The 8,464-nt window shown below is 41.7% G+C and overlaps 1 long non-coding RNA gene across 1 annotated transcript; it reads left to right on the forward strand.

The window, feature by feature from the left end:
* The first annotated feature begins 4,748 nt into the window (after positions 1-4,748).
* LOC130294465 (uncharacterized) lies at positions 4,749-5,179 on the forward strand. Its single transcript, XR_008848508.1, has 2 exons — positions 4,749-4,856; positions 5,003-5,179. It is a non-coding gene; the product is annotated as an uncharacterized LOC130294465 (long non-coding RNA).
* Positions 5,180-8,464: the final 3,285 nt, after the last annotated feature.

Raw genomic sequence — 8,464 nt, forward strand, 5'->3', positions numbered from 1 at the left:
CTCCATAGGCTTGCATTGAGGGGGCGGAGCGTGATGTCACATGGAGGCAGAGCCGTGGCCTTAGAATACTCCGGTCCTGTGATCGGCAGTCATCAGACTCGGAGCGTGTTCGCTTTGGGGGCTGATGGTAACGGGGTGCTGCGTGAAAGAACATGGGGTCCCCAGCGGCTGGACCCCCGCGATCAGCCATCTTATCCCCTATCCTTTGGATAGGGGATAAGATATCTTAGAGCTGGAGTACCCCTTTAAGGCAATTTTCAAAGACGAAGGGACAACTATACAATCTGAATGAATTTGGAGTCTCATAGACATGTATTACAAAAGACTGCATGCTGCCATTGATGCTAAAGGGGCAATACACAGCATTGAGAACTAGGGTATGTTTTTGAGCACAACATTATATATTTTTTATGCTAAACACACTGAGGGGGATTTATCATGCTGTCTTTTGATAAGATTATTTTGGGTTGCCCATAGCAACAGCTCAGCATTTATTTTTCAAATTGTTTTGGTAAAATGCAAGCTGAACTGTGGTTGGTAGCTGTAAGCAACAAAGAGAATCTTACTGTTAGACAGCATGATAAAACTACTATCCCCAGCTTTGTGGTATGAACATGACTCATGGGACGGCCACTTTAAATTAATTGGCATTCTGAACTACCAAATGATCTGTTGAGTTTGCTGATGTTTGTGTTTTAGTAAAATACTAGAAAAGAGTTTGACGAAAGAAATACATTATAAACTGCAGGATTTGGCAAATATACTACAGACAGAGAAGACAGAATTTTTATTTTTTTTTGTATTTAAGGAATTGAGTTCCAACTAGAAAATATTAAATAATGCTACATATTGTGCATACATTCCCTATACTGGAATAAGTGCTCAGGGATACCGAACAGGCATGCAGAAGACAAAATCAATGCACTAAGGGAGAACCAGAAAACAGGCCAAGAGGACAAAACTAAGAGAGCAACGCTGTCCAAAATCATAAACAGAGGCCGGAAAAACAACAAGAGGTCAAAACATTAGGCCAAAATCAGCTGGCAAAATGGAATTCAGGAAAAAATTCAATTTGTAAGGTTTCAGGGAAAGCTTAGTAGAGTAAAACACAATGGATGGCTTTATTAGACCAATCAAAGGCATCTGTAGCTAGCACTAAATAGAGGCATGAGACTTCAGGGCTGGCACTAATTGGCCTAGTGTACCTGCCCATTGCAAAAGATGGGGGGCAGCTCCAGGGACCAGAGACAACGTGGCATGGGAGCGTCGTCAGGTAAGTTCCTGACTGTACATTCTTGACAGTTAACCCGGACCCAGCCCATTTTCACCTTAAAGGGGTTATCCAGGAAAAAACTTTTTTTTTATATCAACTGGCTCCAGAAAGTTAAACATATTTGTAAATTACTTCTATTAAAAAATCTTAATCCTTTCAGTACTTATAAGCTTCTAAAGTTAAGGTTGTTCTTTTCTGTCTAAGTGCTCTCTGATGACACGTGTCTTGGGAACCGCCCAGTTTAGAAGAGGTTTGCTATGGGGATTTGCTTCTAAACTGGGCGGTTCCCGAGACACGTGTCATCAGAGAGCACTTAGACAGAAAAGAATAACCTTAACTTCAGAGGCTCATAAGTACTGAAAGGATTAAGATTTTTTAATAGAAGTAATTTACAAATCTGAGTAAATCACAAGTAGAAACAACAATGCTGAGCACCAGCAGCAGATATCTTCAATCAGAGTCGGTAGCTAATATGAATGGACCTCAATCACGGTATACGGGTACTTATGGGGGGTGCTATCTTGAAGTGCATATAGTGAGATACAATATTTAGTAGAAGAAAAGATGCACTCACCCCGTGTTTGTAGAAAAAGGTTTCTTTTATTTTGCAGTGAAGATCAAAGCAAGACCCAAGCAACTCGTGTGGGAATAAGGTGCAGGACGCTGCAAACGTCTGAGGTGTGACAGCCATTTCACCCGTGCATGCGGGCTTCGTCAGACTTTTGCAAGATCTAGAAAGCCACAGTTTATAGACCACTTCCTAGTGATCTCCAAACTGTAGCCCTCCAGCTGTTGCAAAACTACAAATCCCAGCATGCCAAAACAGCAAACAGCTGTCTGGGCATGCTAGGAGTTGTAGTTTTGCAACATCTGGAGGGCTACAGTTTAAAGACCACAGTATAGTGGTCTCCAAACTGTAACCCTCCAGATGTTGCTAGGCAACAACTCACCAGCTTCCGTAGTCGCAGAATCGCCGCACCAGGGAGAGTATCGCCGCCGATCACCGCCGGTAAGTGGCCTCCACCACCGCCACTTATTCCCCCCATTCTGCCCAGACAGCAGTTGGTGGGCAGAGCGGGGGAACCAAACTTAAACCCCCCCTCCCCAGATCTGCTCACCGACTGCTGCTCCTCCTCCCCCCAATCTGCCCCCCCCCCTGCCACCTCACTCCTATCCCTTCAGGGCATCCAGGGTGTCTTGGACAACCCCGATTCCCCTTATTTTCCGGGTCACCAGGTCATCGGAGACCCGTATGACCCGGAATCACCACAGATCGCCGGTCTTAATTGAGATCGCCAACATGGGGGGTTTCAGGACCCTCCCAGGGGTTTAAACAGGGTTCCTGCTGATAGATATCAGCAGTCATCCTGGTCTGGTCCCCGACCAGCGTGTGGCAGGGAATGAAATTCCCACGGAATATCTGCACGCCCTGGGTCCCTAAGCGATCTCCAGGCCCCCTTCACACCACGCCCCCTCCATTCATGTCTATGGGAGGGGGCGTGATGGCTATTACATAGCTGTCACACCTCCTCCAATAGAAGTGAATGGAGTGGGCGTGTCGGTTTGCATAGCCTGTCATCGTGCATGGAGCGGAGTTCACTCCGTGCACCGAATGGCGGGGTGCCACAGCGGAGATTGCAGGCGGTCCCCAGTGACAGGATCCCCTGCGATCTTACATCTTATCCCCTATCCTTTGGATAGGGGATAAGATGTTTCCAACTGAGTACCCCTTTAAGGAAATGTAGAGAATGCTAAAAAGGTTAGCTCTCTCCATTCCTGGTGGCTGCCAGCAGCTTTCAGAAGCAGAAGTTCAGAGTGAGTTCTAATGCCAGTCATTTAACCCTCTTCATGCCACTGTCAGTGCTAACAATGCTAAAAAACATCTAGCAGTTGTCATAAAAGGGAAGCATGGTAGGTCTGATTCCCCCCCCCCCAACACAATTGCCCAAGGCCTCTGTAGCTGCCAGACAGATCTACTATTACAACCTGCCATTGGCAGACTGTACATTAGATCACCTATCTGAGAGTTCAATGCAATACATATGTACAGTGAACTGTAGAAACTATCAAGCCCCCTGCAGTCTGCTTGTGGCAGCCAAAGGTGATCAGAACGTCAATCTTACACATTAAAGGGGTAGTCCAGTGGTGAAAAACGCATCCCCTGTCCTAAGGATAGGGGATAAGTTTGAGATTGCGGGGGGCCCGACCGCTGGGGCCCCCTGCGATCTTTCTGTACGGGGGCCAGGCTCTTCGGCCAGATAGCGGGTGTGGACCACCGCACGAAGCGGCGGGCGACACGCCCCCTCAATACATCGCTACGGCAGAGGCGGAGATTGCCGAAGGCAGCGCTCCGGCTCTGCCATAGAGTTGTATTGAGGGGGCATGTCGGCTGCCGCTTCGTGCGGTGGTCGACACGCCCCCTTCCCGCGGGCTGTCGGGGCCCCGTACAGGAGACCGTGGGGGGCCCCAGCGGTCAGACCCCCCGCGATCTGCAACTTATCCCCTATCCTTAGGATAGGAGATAAGTTGTTCACCACTGGATATCTCCTTTAAGGGTTGTTTGCTCTTCATAAAATTTACTGACACATTTTATTTAAAGGTGATCATTTAGTCCGCATAAAATGCTGCAATGTTTTACTTTTTTTTTGCAGCAGCTTTTTTCACTTATTACAGTTGAAAATAAGGGTGTAAATTACAATACACAGTTTTACACAGTAAATTGTGTAAACATAGGGGGAGATTTATCAAAACCTGTCCAGAGGAAAAGTTGCCCAGTTGCCCATAGCAACCAATCAGCTCGCTTCTTTCATTTTTCCCAAGGCCTCTGCAAAATGAAAGAAGCGATCTGATTGGTTGCTATGGGCAACTGGGCAACTTTTCCTTTGCACAGGTTTTGATAAATCTCCCCCATAGCCTTTATCGGTATATACACAAAAACAGCATAGCACAGTGTATATACTGTAGCATGAATGTTCCAGATGAAAATACTACATTAAAAGTTATTGAAACTAAATTTAACAACAACTTGGAGAATAAAGTCACCTATATGGAATATATATATATATATATATATATATATATATATATATATATATATATATGTAGATATTCCATTTTATTTATTAATTATACAAGTAAAATACATTGAAAAAACAAAAGTATTGGGATTAGTTATTCCAGAAAAGCTCTTTTTTTCCCCTTCTTCACCAAATCAGAATGATTTTAAAGTGACACCGTCTCAAATTAATAACTCTGCAGGAATAACTTCAGGGGTCGTATGGTTACCTCAGCAACCACACTGCCCTGCATGGTGCCCTGTCGGAGACTGTCAATTTCTGCGAGAGATGTGGCTAGAAGTTCATGACAAATGTGACTATGAAACTGTGATGTTTGGGGGCCAGCATTTTAGGAGTTATAAAAATTCAAGAAAAATAGGATTATTTTTAAAACCTGAATAAATAGATATTTACAACCATGCTTCAATATATTTTTCCATGACAGACCACAAGTAAAATTGTATTGTGTTTTGGGAAGGGTTTTGCTTTCCATGCTGTATAACTCGGTTCAGATGGGGTCTAATGAAGTAAGTAGGAAATATTTTGATTTGCATGTATTTACCTGAAATATTAACATTTATATGAACATTTACTATATATAATACAAAACACATTTTCATCTGCACTTAAGTTTCACATAACATTGATTTTCTCATTTTGTTTTGAATTTAAGGATGAATGCAATTATGAGTGAAACATTTCACTTGAAGATACGAGCAAAAGAAATCTCACTCTGCTTGATGTAAATTCTTGTTAGAGGAAGCCTGGAAGTGCCAAAAATCAATCTGAATGTGAGGATGTTCTCTATTGCAGCGAAAGTGAAAAAATAAAATAAAAAAATACATATATAGCCAAGTGGGATATGTCTTTAAAATGGCTTTTGTCATTTTCTAAGGAATGTAAGAAATGTTTTGTAAGAAGCAGGTGGTGATTGTTAATACAAGAAAAAGAGTCCGGTCTTTGTGTTTGTTCATCCAGTCCTTAGTATTATCATGTAAAACTGTGTCTGCAAACCTCTGAGAGTGGCAGAAATCGTGGAGGAGACCAAGAAAATAAAGCAGAATGCAAATGAATCAGAGATACAGGCGCTGTCTGCCCGACATACTTGGCCTGACTTAAATCAGCCGTTTGATGGAGGTATCAAACTTCATAAATAAGCATTTGGTCCTGAAATTGATGCTGATCTATAGATGGGTGCTTTCATAAATCTCCAAAATGGGCATCAGCATGCCACTCTCTGCAATTTTATTTCATAAATCTACTGCTTTTAAACATGGCCTGCCAGGATTATTTTGCCAAAGTACTTAGTGTTTATAGACTTTCCTTTCTGTTCAAATCAGTTGTTAATGGTTGCAAAGAGCAAGAGAGAAAGGTTATATGGAGTTATAAAGATTTATAGGTTGTATGCTGGAAGAGAACATATAGGGAGATGTTGCTCGTCCTTATAGAAGTTGTATAGATTGTGTACATACATTGGAATTGATTGGGTTGAAGGATACTTGGGTCATAGGTAATCTGGATTGATCTGTTTATTTGTTTGCAGTCAAGGGTCACTTCATACACATGGCTGTACATCTAAGTTGCTGAATGTATTCTTGGTTTTGGCAACACTAACATTTACACTTTCAATTAATGGGGCTACAGCTTTAAAGATAACCTGTAGCCAATACCCCAAAAATAATATTGCATTACCCTTAAAAAATCTTGATATTCTGTTCTACTCCTGAGATGTGAGAGAGAGCTCATTATTTGTCTGACAATTTAGGAAATGAGTCAGATGGGCGTGAACTTAATTTTAATAATTGAAGGGGTGTGAATGTTGTATATGGAGGGGTGTGATTGCCTAATAGAATCCCCCTGATTGTATAATCCACCCATCGCTTGATATTCATTCCATTATTAAAATGAGGTTTATGACCATCTTACTGATTCTCTGAATTGTCACTATAAATTATAAACTATAAATTCACATATCTCAGGAACGAAAGGGCGTATCCAGAAACCATAAACAGGTGTGTGATCAGTGCACCCTAAGCTATTTAGAGTTTGTCTTGTCTGTTTAGAACATGCCTGTCATATAGGTCGAGCTTTTTTTTTACATGTCTTTTTTACAGTGCCTTGCAAAAGTATTCACCCCTCTTGACTTTTATTTATTTATTGTGAAGCAAACAACAAATATGACAAAATAACAGAAAAAGTAAATGTGCATAACTATTCACCAACCCCTAAAGTCAATACTTTGTAGTTCCACCTTTTGCAGCAATCACAGTTTCAAGTCACTTTGGATAAGTCTTTATGAGATTGCCACATCTTATTTCTGGGATTTTTGCCCATTCCTCCTTGTAAAACTGCTCCAGCTCCTTCAAGTTGGATGGTTTGCGCTTGTGAATAGAAAACTTTAAAGGGGTACTCCATTGGAGGGAGTACCCCCCCCCCCAGTAAGTTTTTAGCCTGTTGTGACAGACACCACTGTTGTAGCGCATTGTGAGAAATTCCAGTATAATAATCAGATATACCAGTTGCCACAGAAAAGGAAAGTGTTAAAGAAGTTTTCACCTTTTAAATATACAGCTCCCAGAATTACTTAAAGGGGTACTCCACTGGAAAACATTTACTTTTATATCAACTGGTGCCAGAAAGTTAAACAGATTTTTAAATTACTTCAATTTAAAATCTTAATCCTTACAGTACTTATCAGCTGCTATATGCTCCACAGGAAGTTGTGTAGTTCTTTCCAGTCTGACCACAGTGCTATTTGCTGACCCCTCTGTCCATGTCAGGAACTGTCCAGAGCAGAATAGGTTTGCTATGGGGATTTGCTCCTACTATGGACAGTTCTTGACATGGACAGAGGTGTCAGCACAGAGCACTGTGGTCAGACAGAAAATAAATTAAAAAAGAAAAGAACTTCCTGTGAATCACCTATACAGCATCTAATAAGTACTGGAAGGATTAAGATTTTTAAATAGAAGTAATTTACAAATCTGTTTAACTTTGTAGCACCAATTGATGAAAAAAAAATGTTTTCCAGTAGAGTACCCCTTTGAGCAGTGGTGAGGTTATGCTGGGAGTTGTAGTTTCACTCACCATAACTGTAGAACTTACAAGTGACTACAGCTCTGATAGGACACAGAGAGGAGAATACACAATGATATCAGTGACTACAGGTGACGTCTTCTCTATAGTGAGGAGAATACACAATGATATCAGTGACTACAGGTGACGTCTTCTCTATAGTCTTCCCTTATCTAATTCAGATGGTACATACCGCCAGGACTTGTTCCAGCTAAAACTTCTGTCTGTAGAATGTGACTCCCAGACGTCTCCTCACTATGTCAGCGCATTCTCATCTTCTATATGAAAACAAGCATTATTATAAACCTGCCAGACACTGTATCCTCTAAATATAATACTACTATACACTATACTCTTTGATTATAAACCTTCCATACACCAGACCCACTGAATATAATAATACCACACACTGTACATTCTGAATATAATACCAACACACACTGTACATTCTGAATATTATACCAACACATACTGTACACTCTGAATATAAATCTGCCACATACTGTACCCCTGAATATAATACCGCCGCACACTGTACCCTCTGAATATAATACTACCACACACTGTACATTATGAATATAATACCATCACATACTGTACCCTCTGAATATAAATCTACCACATACTGTACCCCTGAATATAATACTGCCACACACTGTACCCTCTGAATATAATACTACCACACACTGTACATTCTGAATATAATACCATCACATACTGTACCCTCTGAATATAAATCTACCACATACTGTACCCCTGAATATAATACCGCCACACACTGTACCCCTGAATATAATACTACCACCCACTGTACCCTCTGAATATAATACTACCACAAACTGCGCCCTCTGAATTTAACGTTGCCATATAAGTGCACCCTCTGAATATAATACCACAACCGCAGTAACACCCCTCAACATCCGTTAGCTGATGCTATTACCACGGGAGGGGGGTTTTGGTGGTGTTGCTAGTGGATGATGGGGGTGCTACTACTCGGTGGGTGTTGCTGGCGCATGATGAGGGTGCAACTGGCCATCCCCCCTGGCAGTATCACCCCCAT

The sequence above is a fragment of the Hyla sarda genome, chromosome 10 (assembly GCF_029499605.1).
Source record: "Hyla sarda isolate aHylSar1 chromosome 10, aHylSar1.hap1, whole genome shotgun sequence".
Lineage (NCBI taxonomy): Eukaryota > Metazoa > Chordata > Amphibia > Anura > Hylidae > Hyla > Hyla sarda.